This window comes from Leucopleurus acutus, assembly GCF_964270905.1.
Source record: "Leucopleurus acutus genome assembly, chromosome: 9".
NCBI classification, from domain to species: domain Eukaryota; kingdom Metazoa; phylum Chordata; class Mammalia; order Artiodactyla; family Delphinidae; genus Leucopleurus; species Leucopleurus acutus.
Genome location: NC_139144.1, coordinates 42,926,951 through 42,943,445, shown reverse-complemented (window position 1 = coordinate 42,943,445; position 16,495 = coordinate 42,926,951).

The window sequence follows — 16,495 nt, the reverse complement described above, 5'->3', positions numbered from 1 at the left end:
CTTTCTCTAGTTGCAGCGAGCAGGGGCTACTCTTCGTCGCGGTGTGCAGGCTTCTCATTGTGGTGGCTTCTCTTGTGGCGGAGCACGGGCTCTAGGCACGCGGGCTCCAGAGTGCAGGCTCAGCAGTTGTGGCGCACAGGCTTAGCTGCTCCGTGGCATGTGGCATCCTCCTGGACCAGGGCTCGAACCCATGTCCCCTGCATTGGCAGGTGGATTCTTAACCACTGTGCCACCAGGGAAGCCCCATCACACTTCTTCATTTCAGCTATGTTACAAAGCTATAGTAATGAAAATAGTATGGTTCTGGCATACAGTGGAACAGAATCAAGAGCCCAGAAGTAGACCCATGCATATAAGGTCAATTAATATTTGACAAGGGATCCCAAGATACTGAATGGGGAAAGGATAGTCTCTTTGATCATTGTTGTTGGGAAAACCCACATGCAGAAAAATGAAATTGGAACACTATCTTACACTATTCACAAAAATTAACTCAAAATGGATTAAAGACTTAAACATAACACCTGAAAACTTAAAATTTTCAGAAGAAAATATAGGGGAAAAGCTCCTTGACATTGTTCTTGGCAAAGATTTTTTTGGATATGATACCAAAAGCACAGGCAACAAAAGTAAAAATAAAGAAGTGGACTACATAAAAATTTTTGCACAGCAAAAGAAAGAATCAACAAAGTGAAAAGGCAACCTAAGGAATGGGAGAAAATATTTGCAAACCATCTATCTATTAAGAGGTTAATAACCAAAATATATAAGGAACTTGTACAAGTCAGTAAAAAATCTTCAAATAGTCTGATTCTAAAATAAATGACAGTGGACTTAAATATACATTTCTCCAAAGAAGACATACAAATGAACAACAGGTTCATGGAAAGATGCTCAACATTACTAATCATCAAGAAAATGCAAGTCAAAACCATAATGGAATATCAGCTCTCAACTATTGTAATGGCTGTTACCAAAAAGACGAGCGATAACGGGTTGATGAGGATGCAGAGAAAAGAGAAACCTCATGCACTGTCGGTGGGGATGTAAAAGCCACTATGAAAAACGCTATGGAGGCTACTCAAAAAGTTGAAAATGGAACTACCATATGATTCAGCAACTCCACTTCTGTGTACATATCCAAATGAAATGGAATTACTATCTCAAAGAGAAAACTGTCCTCCCATGTTTATTGCAGCATTATTCATAATAGCCAAGACATGGAAACAACTTGTGTTCATTGAAGGGTGAATGGATAAAGAAAATGGATGTATATAATGCTTTCTTATTCAGTCATAAAAAGAAGGAAATCCTGCCATTTGCAATAATATAGATGAACCTTGAGCGTATTAAGTCAAGTAAAATAAGATAAAGACAAATATTGTATATTCGCACTTGAATGTGGAATCTAAAAAAGGCAAACTTATAGAAATAAGAAGTAGAATAGTGGTTCCCAGGGGCTGGGAGGTAGGGAAAACAGGGAGATGTTGGTCAAAAAACTTCCACTTATAAGATGAGTAAGTTCTGGGGATCTGATCATCAGTGCTAATACATGACATGATTTTTTATGGTGTAATAAACACTCCAGTATAAGGATATTTGAAATGCATAGATTTTATGATGGGAAATTTATTTTCTTCTATTTTTCAAATATTTTGTTTAATAGAAACGTGGACTAAGAAGGATAGAACATGTGTATGTATTCTCCAATGAAGAGCATCAGAGAAAAAATGCAAATGTATGGATTTTTATTAATGCTTTGGTTCATTCATGCATCCATACATAAATATCACTGATGGCGTACGATGAGCTAGATATTACACTAAGTCTCAAAGATTCTTTAATGAATATTTGAACGAAAAAGCCGGAGTCAGAGACTGCTTTGATGTCTAGAAAGAAGAATTTTCATTTTTAGTTTTAGTTTTTCCCATCAGGCACAAACCACAGTCAAGGCATGAAGGGCAAATGAAGTTCAAATATTTGCCTTGAAATTATTTATTTGCAAAGGAAACCATTTGTACTTAACTGAGGAATCAGATTTAGAATACTTTCCTCTCTCTTTATACTTCCTGGTATGTCAACAAAAGTGTAATAATGGCAAATCCGTAACACACTTTCAAAAGACAGCTATTTTAATTCTGGATTTACTGTGGTTTTATTGCTTCGAGGCTATAAAAAGATAAATGGAAAAGTTTTATAAGATACCCAAAATACCTGAGTAACAAAACAGAGCTCTGAAGGCGGATCTTCTGTAAAAAGACACAACTATTTATACAATGCTCTTGGTGGTGTTTAGCTTTTCTGACTTGCTGCTTATGCATTTCCTCTTTGGATGTCCCCTCTGCCCAAGTTTGTGTACGTGGTGAATGTGTACATGTCAGTCAAGTTCAGGAATAATTACTGTTTATTTTCACCTGGTCCTGTCAGCTCTTTTTTTTTTTTTTTTTTCCTTCACGGTGTAGTTTTAGTGTTTCTTCCACAGTATTCAGATGTGCAAGAAATTTCACAAGAGAACAAGTCAGGAAGCTCATAAGAAGGCAGCAAATTCTTCACAAGTCAGTGGGCTCTTGCACCCACAAAAAGACAAGCAAGTGTAAGATTTTAAGATGTTAAAGTTGAAATTCCATCACAATGTACTTTTTTCAAGCTCTACTGGAAATTAACACAAATATCAGTGTTAATTACACTTTGTCAAGTATGATTTGAGCTTGCTTTAAGCTATGCACTGAAAGGAAGTCTCATTTCATGCACAAAATCTGTTGCATGCTTGGCTTCCGTAATAAAACTACAGTTGAACATTTCCAGTGCCAAAAAAAATTCAGCAAAGATAAACTACAGGAAAATGCAAGTTAGTAAGCTTTTGCTTGATGCTTCTATAATATAATATCATCAAACTGATACTTAGAAACGATAAAAAGGCATTCTTATTCATCTTAGTTTCAACACCAGACTGTATAGAAAGCATCCAAGTTTCTGTTTTCTAATTCAACTTAATCGTGCTGGTCAATATTTAGGAGCAAAAGGTAATTGCCCCAACCCTATTTCAAGGTTTGCCACGTGTCTCCCATTAGTGCGACCGTATTTATGCCATTTACCTTCCCTTTTTTTTTGGCGGGCCTCTCACTGTTGTGGCCTCTCCCGTTGCGGAGCACAGGCTCCGGACGCGCAGGCTCAGCGGCCATGGCTCACGGGCCTAGCCGCTCCGCGGCATGTGGGATCTTCCCGGACCGGGGCACGAACCCGTGTCCCCTGAATCGGCAGGCGGACTCTAAACCGCTGCGCCACCAGGGAAGCCCTAACTTCCTTTTTATAAGGTTGTGGCTGAGGGTGCTTCTGCTCTTGTTTTCGATTCCTGGAGCTTTCAATATATACCATATGTTCCTTTTTATCTGGTCGACTGAAAGCAGTAAACACTTTTTTCATCCATGTTAGAGTTAAATTTATTTAAACAAGAAACAATTTTAATGTTTTTCTCCATTAATCTATTATCTGAACACTGAAAAAGGATGTTAAATTACTCTGAAGTATAATCCTAGTATAGCCATACAAAAAAGATTCAGTGAGTTTATACTTTTATCCTATAGAAAGAAAAAATAGGCAAACGTAAGTGTGCTGGCAAAGAGGGGAAACACTCAATAGATAAAGAGAAATGTGACAGTAAAATAACGAGTTGTGTTTCCATTATTTTTCCCCCTTTCCTGTAAAAATTAATCCCCTCCCCCGTGGCTTCATTCATGAATATGTATACATGTCTTACAGAGTGTCTCTCGCACAGCTAAGGCTTATAAACAATGTCTACATGGACAGTTCTCCATCTCTGTAATCAGGCTTCTGTCACTACTTTGCTGAAACACTCCATAATGCCATCCGTGGCCATCCAGTTCCCAGCCAAGAAATCCAGTCTTTTCCTTTTTCAAGCATTTAACACTGAAATATTCCTTTTTTTTTTTTTTTTTTTTTTTTTGTGGTACACAGGCCTCCCACTGTTGTGGCCTCTCCCGCCGCGGAGCACAGGCTCCGGACACGCAGGCTCAGCGGCCATGGCTCATGGGCCCAGCCGCTCCGTGGCATGTGGGATCTTCCCGGACCGGGGCACGAACCCGTGTCCCCTGCATCGGTAGGCGGACTCTCAACCACTGCGCCACCAGGGAAGCCTTGAAATATTCCTTTTACTTGAGATGATCTTTGGATTTTCATGATGCCACTCTCTCGCCTGTCGGCTCTTGATAGTTAAAATAATAGTTAACTATTATTATTATTAACTTATTCTTTATATATTAAATATCCACCACTCATAGAATCTACAACACATCATATTATTTTGTTGAGTTCTCCCTTGTCTAAGAGTTTCTTGTAAGAAGTGACTGAATCTAAATGATTAGTAGTAGTTTTAAAATTTTTGTTTGCAACATAATGCTTTGCATATCATACTCAATCAGTAGTTCATCTTTAGTTGAGCAAGTTTCTTCTATTAAAAGCAAAATATAAAATGTATTATAGGAAAAAAAGCAGTAATTATTCCAGTTCCTAACCTTTAGTATAAAATAAATCAAGCTGCATTTATTTTTGGACTCTCTTCAGTGTGATGTACTTCACTTTCCAAAAATAACTTTGAGAATTTTAAAAGCAAGTTTAAGTTCAAAGGTCTGACTATTCATGTCCTAGCACCTCATTTCTGCCACATCTACAAAGCCTTGCAGGCTTTGCCTCTTAGTCTTAATGTGTTTAGAATGAGCTTTTTATTTGTGACTGTAGTGTCTCACACAATCTTCTTTATAGTATCTTTCAACAGCACTACTTTAGGTAAAAATTATTCATTTGAAGTTTTTCTGGATAGACCAGAAAAACCTAAAACATGAAAATAATAATTTAATCCAAGACAAAAAGTAAAGTTTTACTATCCAAGCAACTGTCATAAGAGAACACAGATGATGATGATGATGATGGTGGTGGTTATGATAACTGAAACTTTACAAGAAGTCTCCAAACATTAATAACCTCCACCACCACCAATGGCAACAAAAGCATCTGAGAGAGAGAACAGGATAAACACTCTTTTAAAACATATTTTAGTATAAAATTCCAAGGCCCTCTGATTTGACAGTAGTAATATACCTTTTATTTATTTATTAAAAGAACCCAAACTCCGATCCCTCCCTCCTCACCCCCCTCCCCCTGGCAACAACAAATCTATTCTCTACATCTGTGAGTCTGTTTCATAAATATGATTTGTATCATATTTTATATTCCACATGTAAGTGATATCCTATGGTATTTGTCTTTCTCTTTCTGACTTACTTTGCTTAGTATGATAATCTCTAGGTCCATCTATATTGCTGCAAATGGCATTATTTCATTCTTCTTGATGGCTGGGTAATATTCCAGTGTGTGTGTGTGTGCGTGTGCGTGCGTGTGCGTGTATGTGTATGTGTGTGTATGTATACCATATCTTTTTTATCCATTCCTCTGTCAGTGGGCATTTAGGTTGTTTGCTTATCTTGGCAATTGTAAATAGTGCTGCTATGAACGTAGTGTTGCATGTATCTTTTTGAATTATAGTTTTGTCTGGGTATATGCCCAGGAGTGGGATTGCTGTATCATATGGTAACTCTATTTTTAGTTTTTTGAGGAGACTCCATACTGTTTTCCATAGTGGCTGCACCAATTTACATTCCCATCAACAGTGTAAAAGAGTTTCCCTTTTCTCCACACCCTCTCCAGAATTAGTTATTTGTAGATTTTTTAATGATGGCCATTCTGCCTGGTGTGAGGTGATACCTCACTGTAGCTTTGATTTGCATTTCTCTAATAATTAGCAGTGTGGAGCATCTTTTCATGTGCCTATTGGCCATCTGTATGTCTACTTTGGAGAAATGTCTATTTAGGTCTTCCGCCCGTTTCTTCTATTGGGTTGTTTTTCGTTGTTGTTGAGTTGTATGAGCTGTTTTTATATTTTGGAAGTTAAGCCCTTGTTCATTGCATCATTTGCAAATATTTTCTCCCATTCTCTAGGTTGTCTTTTCACTTTGTTTATGGTTTCCTTTGCTGGGCAAAAGCTTGTAAGTTTGATTAGGTCCCGTTTGTTTGGTTTTTTGTTTGTTTGTTTGTTTTTATTTCTACTGCCTTGGGAGACTGACCTAAGAAAACATTGTTACAATTTATGTCAGAGAAAGTTTTTGCCTATGATCTCTTCTAGGAGTTTTACTGTGTCATATCTTATGTTTAAATCTATAAGCCACTTTGAGTTTATTTTTGTGCATGGTGTGAGGATGTGTTCTAATTTCATTGATTTACATGCAGCTGTCCAACTCTCTCAGCACCACTTGCTGAAGAGACTGTCCTCTTCCCATTTTATATTCTTGCCTCCTTTGTCAAAGATTAATTGACCATAGGTGTGTGGGTTTATTTCTGGATGCTCTGTTCTGTTCCATTGACCCATATGTCTGTTTTTGTGCCAATACCACACTGTTTTGATTAACGTAGCTTTGTAGTATTGTGTGAAGTCTGGGAGGGCTATGCCTCCTGCTTTGTTTTTTCTAAGGATTGCTTTGGCAATTCTGGGTCTTTTATAGTTCCATATATAGGGCTTCCCTGGTGGTGCAGTGGTTGAGGGTCCGCCTGCCGATGCAGGGGACGCGGGTTCGTGCCCCGGTCCGGGAGGATCCCACGTGCCGCAGAGCGGCTGGGCCCGTGAGCCATGGCCGCTGAGCCTGCGCGTCCGGAGCCTGTGCTCCGCAATGGGAGAGGCCACAACAGTGAGAGGCCCGCATACTGCAAAAAAAAAAAAAAAAAAAAAGAAATATAGTTCCATATATATAAATTTTAGGATTGTTTGTATACCTTTTAAATTGTGAATGTAAGTTACCTATATAATATTTCTCACCTCTTCAACAAATGTGGTAGATCATTGCAATTTATCTTGCTTTAAATTTAGGTTGTATCTTAGAGTTCAGTTAATTTCAGAAGAACAAAGAAAACAAGTGTTCTGAGAATCTTCGTTATTTTTTCAGTTAGGTCATGAACAAAACAAATATTTAAACTTTGATTGAACATCTGTTGTGTGTCAGGCACTGGGCTAGGGAGTAGATACAAATAAGTAGATAACATAGCCCCCAACCACTGGAGAGAGATAAATAGGCCACTGCAATGCTGACTGATAAAAGCTATCATAAGAGTAGATGAAATGCCAGTGAGTAGGTATTATCAAATCATATGACTTCTGGAGGCAACAGAGGCCAAAGAGAGTTGTATATGATGAGCAACGTGATCATATGGTTTGAGCATATACCCCTGTTCTATCTTCAGCTTACCTCTTACACTAAGATTTAATACCATTTGAATACAGTTCTTCCCGAATTCTGGACTTTCCAGATGTACAAAAACTAATTTATCTCACAGAATCTTTTTAAAAATTTTATTGGATTTAGTTGATATACAATGTTGCATTAGTGTCAGGTGTATAGCAAAAGGATTCAGTTATACCTATGCATGTATTCATTCTTTTTCAGATTCTTTTCTCCTATAGGTTATCACAGAATATTGAGTAGAGCTGCTTGTGCTATACAGTAGGTCCTTGTTGGTTATCTCTCTTTTATATAGTAGTGTGTGTCTGTTAATCCCAAGCTTCTGATTTATCCTTCCCCCCCCCACACACACCTTTCCCGTTTGGTAACCATAAGTTTGTTTTCAGTATGTGTAAGTCTGTTTCTGTTTTGTAAATAAGTTCATTTGTATCGTTTAAAACAAATTAGATTCCACATATGAGTGATATCACATGATATTTGTCTTCCTTTGTCTGACTTACTTCACTTAGTATGATCATTTCTAGGTCCATCCAAGTTGTTGTAAATGGCATTATTTCATTCTTTTTCATGGCTGAGTGATATTCCATTGTATATATGTACCACATCTTCTTTATCCATTCCTCTCTTGATAGACATTTAGGTTGCTTCCATGTCCTGGCTGTTGTAAATAGTGCTGCAATGAACATTGGGGGTGTGTGTATCTTTTTTAATTACAGTTTTCTCTTGATATATGCCCAGGAGTGGGATTGCTGGATCATATGGTAGTCCTAGTTTTAGTTTATTAAGGAACCTCCATACTGTTCTCCATAGGGGCTGTACCAATTTACATTCCCACCAACAGTGTAGGAGAATTCCCTTTTCTCCATACCCTCTCCAGCATTTGTTGTAGATTTTTTGATGATGGCCATTCTGACCAGTGTGAGGTGATACCTCATTATACTTTTGATTTGCATTTCTCTGATAATTATTAATGTTGAGCATCTTCTCATGTGCTTGAAATGTCTATTTAGATCTTCTGCCAGTTTTTTTATTGGATTTTTTTTTTTTTTTGACATAGAGCTGCATGAGCTGTTTGTATATCTTGGAGATTAATCCCTTGTTGGTTGCTTCGTTTGCAAATATTTTCTCCCATTATCTGGGTTGTCTTTTCATTTTGTTTATGGTTTCCTCTGCTGTGTAGAAGGTTTTAAGTTAAGTCCCATTTGTTTATTTTTGTTTTTATTTTTATTACAATAGGAGGTGGATCAAAAAAGATATCGCTGTGATTTATGTCAAAGAATGTTCTGCCTGTGTTTTCTTCCATGAGTTTTATAGTGTCCAGCCTTACATTTAGGTCTTTGATCCATTTTGAGTTAATTTTTGTATTGTGTTAGAGAGTGTCCTAATTTCATTATTTTACATGTAGCTGTCCAGTTTTCTCAGCACCACTTACTGAAGAGACTGCGTTTTCTCCATGGTATATTCTTGCCTCCTTTGTTGTAGATTAATTGACCATAGTTGTGTGGGTGTATTTCTGGGCTTTCTATCCTATTCCATTGATCTATATGTCTGTTTTTGTGCCAGTACCATACTGTTTTGATGACTATAGCTTTGTAGTACAGTCTGAAGTGAGGGAGTCTGATTCCTTCACTTCTGTTTTTCTTTCTCAGGTTTGCTCTGGCTATTTGGGGTCTTTTCTGTTTCCAAACAAATTAAAAATATTTTTGTTCTAGTTCTGTGAAAAATGCCGTTGGTAATTTGATAGGGATTGCATTGAATCTGTACATTGCCTCAGATAGTATAGTCATTGACAGCAGTAATTTTTCCAATCCAAGAACATAGTATGTCTTTCCATCTGTTTGTGTTATCTTTGATTTCTTTCATCAGCGTCATACTGTTTTCAGAGTACAGGTCTTTTGTCTCCTTAGATAGGATTATTCCTAGGTATTTTATTCTTTTTGATGAGATGGTAAATGGGGTTTTTTCCTTAATTTCTCTTTCTGATCTTTCGCTGTTAGTGTATAGGAATGCAAGAGATCTTTGTATATAAATTTTGTATCCTGGAACTTTACTGAATTCATTGATGAACTCGTAGTTTTCTGGTAGCATCTTTAAGATTTTCTATGTATAGTACCATGTCATCTGCAAACAGTGACAATTTTACTTCTTCTTTTCCAATTTGGATTCCTTTTATTTCTTTTTCTGCTTTGATTGCCATGGTTAGAACTTCCAAAACTATGTTGAATAAAAATGGCAACAAAGGATATCATTGTCTTGTTCCTCATGTCAGAGGGAATGCTTTCATCTTTTCACTGTTGAGAATGATGTTAGCTGTGAGTTTGTCATATATGGCCTTTATTATGTTGAGGTAGGTTCCCTCTATGCCCACTTTCTGGAGAGTTTTTAATCATAAATGGATGTTGAATTTTATCAGAAGCTTTTTCTGCATCTCTTGAGGTGATCATATGGTTTTTATTCTTCAGTTTGTTAATATGGTGTATCACATTGATTGATTTGCGTATATTGAAGAATCCTTGCATCCCTGGGATAAATCCCACTTGATCATGGTGTATGATCCTTTTAATGTGTTGTTGGCTTCTGTTTGCTAGTATTTTGTTGAGGAGTTTTGCATCTATATTCATCAGTGATGTTGGTCTTTAATTTTCTCTTTTTGTAGTATCTTTGTCTGGTTTTGGTATCAGGGTGACGGTGGCCTCATAGAACAAACTTGGGAGTGTTCCTTCTTCTGCAGTTTTTTTAGAAGAGTTTCAGAAGGATGGGTGCTAACTCTTCTCTAAAATGTTTGATAGAATTCACTTGTGAAGCCATCTGGTCCTGGACTTCTGTTTGTTGGAAGTTTTTTAATCACAGTTTCAACTTCAGTACTTGTGATTAGTCTGTTCATATTTTCTGATTTTTCCTGGTGCAGTATTGAAATGTATTTTTCTAAGAATTTGTCCATTTCTTCTAGGTAGTCCATTTTATTGGCATATAATTTTTTTGTAGTAGTCTCTGATGATCCTTTGTATTTCTGTGCTGTCAGTTGTAATTTACCCATTTCCATTTCTAACTTTATTGATTTCAGTCCTCTCTTTTTTTCTTTTCTTTTTCTCTTTTTTTCTTGTTGAGTCTGGCTACAGGGTTATCAGTTTTGTTTATACCTCACAAAATCTTTAGAGTAAAATTATATTAATGGTGAGAGCATGTCTATGACATTTATGTTAGAATATTGAAAAAAATAGGTATATTTTAAGCAGCATTAAGAGCCTTTCTAGGACATGAATTCCCTTCAGATGCAATTGAAGAGGTTAAGAAACCACTGAGTCTTTGGGATAGAGTGGGGTTCAAATGTCACTCTTTGGAAGGTGTTTTGGAGCTCAGAAGATCTGACTCTGTGCATCTTTTTCTCCAACAACATGTTTAATGATGTCACATTGGTAGCTCAGAATCAGCCACAGTGACAGTATTTACAAATCAGCAAATGTGACAAAGCAGTTTCTTTTTTCCTTTTTTTTCTTCCAGAGTACTGCTTAAGTATGATGTCTGCCTAGTAATGTGGTGCTGGAATAATACTTTATTACAGAAAATTTTTCTACTCTTTTCTGACTAGACAGGTCCACTTTCTGTCCCATTTAGGTGACATTGTTTGGGTGAATCTAATATTGAATATTTTCTTCCTTGTTATGCTTAATAAAATTTTAACAGTTATCCCGGCAAGGGAGCATTTCCAATATGATCATTGTTATATTACTTTTACTTTTATTCACTTTTAAAAATCACAAACGGAATTGTTCCACGAACACTGAGTTAGTTTCAATTATCATTCTGTTAATGTCGAACAGTATAAAGTTAGTGGCTGCTGAGCACATCTTTACTAACTCATTCCAAAAGCAGAATAACGTGGCTTTCTTTTGTGGATTCTAACATTTTAAACAATTCAGCCAAATATTAATACTGGATTACTCTATTGGACATGCTCTTTTACATCCAGTCACCAAATGATGACTATTAAAATGTCTGCATAACTTCCTCATGGAGTGGAGCTCATAAATAACACTGTGCCGGCAAACAATTAAGATTGCTATGGACACATAGGGTGTTCTTGGCAAAAGAGTTACTGAAGAAGGAACTGATTAGGGGTCTTTTGAGAATTGCATGCTGGCCTGCATTTCATTTCTTATACAAATTAAAAAATAAAATTATGCAAATATTCTTTTGAGTAACTACTGTGCTGTTGTCTGGGAACCACGTTTTTCATTTCTGGTTGGTGAAATGACATCTTGCCAGAAGCAAAAGTAATCTGTGAAGTGGGATTCTGTTCCATCCCCTGTGGACTGCTAAAATATCATGTCTGCCACGCTGAGAGGCTTTGTGGTGGTAAAGTGGTAGCAGCATGATGGTGGGGGGCTTGTATGTGCAACTGCCAACATGAACATTTTTTGAAAATCTGCCAGGCCCTGGGAATCCCATTTAAATAACCTTAGGTTGATATTTAAACAGTGATATCAATTCTTTTATGACTTTTCTCTGGTCTACTGAAAATCTGAGGGTAATATAACACAAAATGGTATCTTCTAAGTTTAAGAAAACCTCTGTTACTTATAGACCATATATACCAAAGTCAAGAATAATAATACAACTATGGTACTTCTTGTTTCTGTGCTAGAAATAATTACATATGATTGAAAGGATTTATTCTCCTGAATCTTACACTAATTCAATGTGAAAATTCCAAGTTAAAATTTGGTCATGCCATATCATTTTAAGAAGTCTTTCAGCATTATCTCTTAACTTTCATACATCCATGTGTGTGGTAAATTGCAACACTACCTAGGTCAACTATTCCCCAACTCTTGCAAATAATCAAAGATATATTGGGGACTTTTAAAAAATTAGAGATTGCCTAATCCCTCTAAGAAAATTTTCATTCAGAGTGCTATAGACTGAATGTTTGTGACTCCCCTGAAGAAAACTAATTTGTTGAACCCTAATCCCCAGTGTGCTGGTATTTAGAGGTGAAGTCTTTGGGAGGTGATTAGGTCATGAGGGCAGAACCCTTATAAAGATACCACAGAGAGCTCCATTTCCCATTCTGCAATGGGCGGATACAGAGGAGACAGCTGCCTAGGAACCACTGAATGGGTTGGTGACTTGATTTTGGACTTTCCAGCCTCCAGAACTAAGAAATAAATGCTTGTTGTTTAAACCACTGAGTTTATAGTATGTTTGCTATAGAAGCTGGAATTGAGTAGGCGATAGATGTGTGGGATATGGAAAAAGGGAGTGGTTTGGGGGTTGGGTAGAACAGGGCTGCAGGTAATATGGGGTGTATATGTGTGCACTGCTTAGAAGCTTGCATGTATGTTGTATAACACTCTCCAGATGGTGTGGGGAAATAGAAATCTAAATTACTTCTTTGGCACTCTACGTATGGAAATCTGACTACAAAATATTAACAGGTTGTTTGCCTGCAGGAGAAGATCAGGAATGAGAACAGAGTATAGTTTCTATCCTTTCTATTTTCATATGAGAACACTGCAGGCATCCTGGAAAATATGAAGAGAAACATCAAACATTTAAATAATAAAAGCTGCATACCTAGATTTTTTAGGGTGCCTTTTGGGAAGACATAAGGAAGGAAGGTGTGGGCAGCCTCTGGAACTGTATGTTGAACAATATCCAGTGATTTATGTTTAAGGCATGTTTTTTCTTCTTTGTCTAACTGTAAAAGAAACTCTTATTTTTAAGAAAAAGCAGGACATTTTCCTAGGTTCAAATTATTTCCTTTGAAATATTTATTTATCAATGCAGTGGTTTTAACAAATATCCACAAATGCTTGATACTCCTCCCTAAGGAGGTGGAGTTTAACTCACCTCCCCTTGAGTGTGGGCAGCACTTAGCGATTTTGTCCTAACAAATAGAAGATGGAAAGGGGAAAAGAATAACTTTACTGTGAAGGAACCTGTTATACACCACTTACCCAAGTGGTGAAGATGAACGTCACCAGTAATAATTCATTGTCAGTATCACATACTCCCTGATATGATACAGTGAGAGCACTTCACCTCTGGGGTGTTCTTCCCTGAAATACATATAAGCCCAGTCTAACCAGGAGAAAACATGTGACAAACCCAAGTTGATAGATACTCTACACCAGCAGTCCCCAACCTTTTTGGCACCAGGGACCGTTTTCGTGGAATACAATTTTTCCGAGGACCGGGCCGTGGGGGAATGGTTTGGGGATGATTCAAGCACATTACATTCACTGTGTACTTTATTTCTATTATCATTACATCAGCTCCACCTCAGATCATCAGACATTAGATCCCGGGATTGGGGATCCCTGCTCTATACAATACTTGACCACTTTTCATCCAAAATATTAAAGCCATTAGAAACAAAGAAAAACTGTCACAGCATGGAGAGAAGGAGACTTGGGGACCAAATGGTGATGGTGTATCTTAGATTGGATCCTGAAACAGAAAAAGGACATTATTGGAAAAACTGTTGAAATCTGAATAAAGCCTATTGTTAAAAAAAACTAAAATACCATATCAATCCCCAGTAAAAAAGTAACATATGCTGTCACTTTTAAAAGATAGGAAGATACTTAGAAAAACTTTTGAATAACTCTTATAATAATTATTCATTTATAACTACTTTTAATATTTTGGTGATTTCTCTCACAAAGAAAAAATATATTTTTCATAGTGAAGATCATAAGTATGAAGTGTTGAATCCTCTTTGGCAGTTCACATATAACAAACATTTTGTCCTTTATCCAAACTTATAAATAATATATATAATTTTAACCACTTTAAATTACTTACACATTAGAACTTTAATACCATAATTATTTAGCCTTATGAATTTCTGTTCTTTATTTATCATTGCCAGTGTATTTTGTTTTATGTGGGGGTTTTATGCCTCTTATATTAAGAATTTTTAGAAGTTGTTTTCTAAAATAGAGATTTTCTTAATTCAGTCAATATTTCGCTTCTTCTGTGTTACAGATATATTTAATAGAAACAGTTGTGATTTTTGTATTACTCATCTTTGAACCGTTACGTATATTTGCCAGTAATCGGAGTAGGTGGATTACTCTTGATCTCTTTCCACCATTCACTAACATACTAATAGAATTTTCTTTCCAGATTACATTGAAAGGGGAATTGAGGTACAGATTAACTGAGATTAAGTTCTATTGTTTAGCAGGCCTTTATCCAGTTAGATATGTAGAACTAAATACACTCTTTCATTTCCTTTATTTCTCTGACAGAATTTAAAATATACTTCTATACATTCTGAATCCATCTCTAATTCATTATGTAGTACAGGCTATAAAATGCTAAACTATAATTTGGTGAATTATAACAGGCATTCACCTGCAGGGGCAAAGAATAAGAGTAGATATCTGAAATTTACTATATTACTCTCTTTTTTGTGTTTTCCCTTAAACAGTGTCTTTAAAAAGATTAATTTGCCTTGCAGTTACATACTGCCTCTAATTTTAACGTGTTTAGTTTCATTTAAATGATTGTCATATAATTGGGGCATTATTGAAGCGATAGAGTCTAGAAGTTTGCCAGATAATTGGACAATATCCTTGAACAAGAAACATGCACAAACGCCTTGATCTATAGGGAATTTTTCTGAAACAAGGGGCAGGTATATAAAACAAGGTGTCAAAAGTCCAGAAGGAAAATACGTGGATGACACACCTCATTAGAAACACCTATGTTTGGAGAAGGTGGGGGCGAGGGTGAGGTAATGGCACATTTGCCAGTAGATTCCCTGGATCTCTACTGTGATATCATCTCTGACACTTGAAGCAGAATATCAACTTTTTGACACAGGAAGTGGTTCAATATTGAAGTGAGGAAAGACTCCATGTAGTAAGATGTGAGGTAGGGATCTAAATTAATTGTTCTCCAACACGGCTACCTAATGTTCCATTATCAGTTATTAAATAATATTTCCCCCCATTGAGTTGATATACAATATTTATCAATTAGTAAATTCCTGTATGTATTGGGATCTGCTTCTGGACTCTGCAGGCTGTCTTTTATGCACCAGCACCATGCTGAGTCTGTACTTTATACTTTCATGTATAAAGTACTTTTTTCAATAGTTTTATGTTTTCTTGCATTTTAATATTTTTTCTCATAGAATTTAAAATCACTTAGTTTCTCCCAAAATATATTTTTTATATCTTTATTTTGATTGTATAAATTTGGAGGATAATTTGAGACAATTCATGTTTTATATACAGAAACCTGGTTCATGTTAGGTTCTTTTTATGTCCTCTAATAGCATTTTAGTGTTTCTTCATAGAGATATTGCATGTTTCTTGGTTAAGTGTGTTTAAGATTGTTCTATTCTTTTAGTTTCCGTAGTAGAAGAGATTTTCTTTGAATTCATCTTCTAAGTGGTTATTGTGGGCATAGAAATGACAGAGCTAGATCACATTGAATAAAAACTTTTAAATTTAAAAATTTAGCCACATGCTGTTTAAAAACTATACATATGATACAAAGAGTTTGAAATTAAGTACTAATAATTATGAAATTCTAAAATTAATTAAATCCAAACAAGACTTCAAGGCAAAAAAACCCTTCATTATTTAACACCAAGGATGACTTTTTTTTCATACATTTCATAAAGATGTAATATACTGCCAGGTTTCATTGATGTATGATTAAAATAATAATTCCTAAATTTGAAATGTTAAGTGATGTATATGAACTGCTAAAGTCCAGGCTGAATCCAGGATAGCTTTTCTAAGCATTCTACTTGCCTGGTAATTAATGCTGGGACAATTGCAAAGGCCTGTATATAGACCTCTCCAATCATCTACCATCTTCTAAATTCTCACCCCTATATTGTTCTACAGTTCTCAGCGCTACCCAACCCTGGATTCCTTCATTCCCCTCCCATACCCATTTCCCAAGCTATCTGTAATCTGCTCTGTGGCCTCCAAACTAGTTTGCTTCCTAAAATATTTATTTGTCTTCTCATTTGCCTCTTTGCTATCTCTCCCAGCATATGTTATCAGGCTTGATGCCATGTAAGCTGAAGGTCATGTGGTTTTGGCAGTAACTGTGGGGGTGACTTTGATTGGCAGCATTTAGTGAGTGACTATAAACTGCACAGTCCTTTATTTTATTTATTTATTTTTAATTCTTTTTTATTTTTAAAATTATTTTTCAAG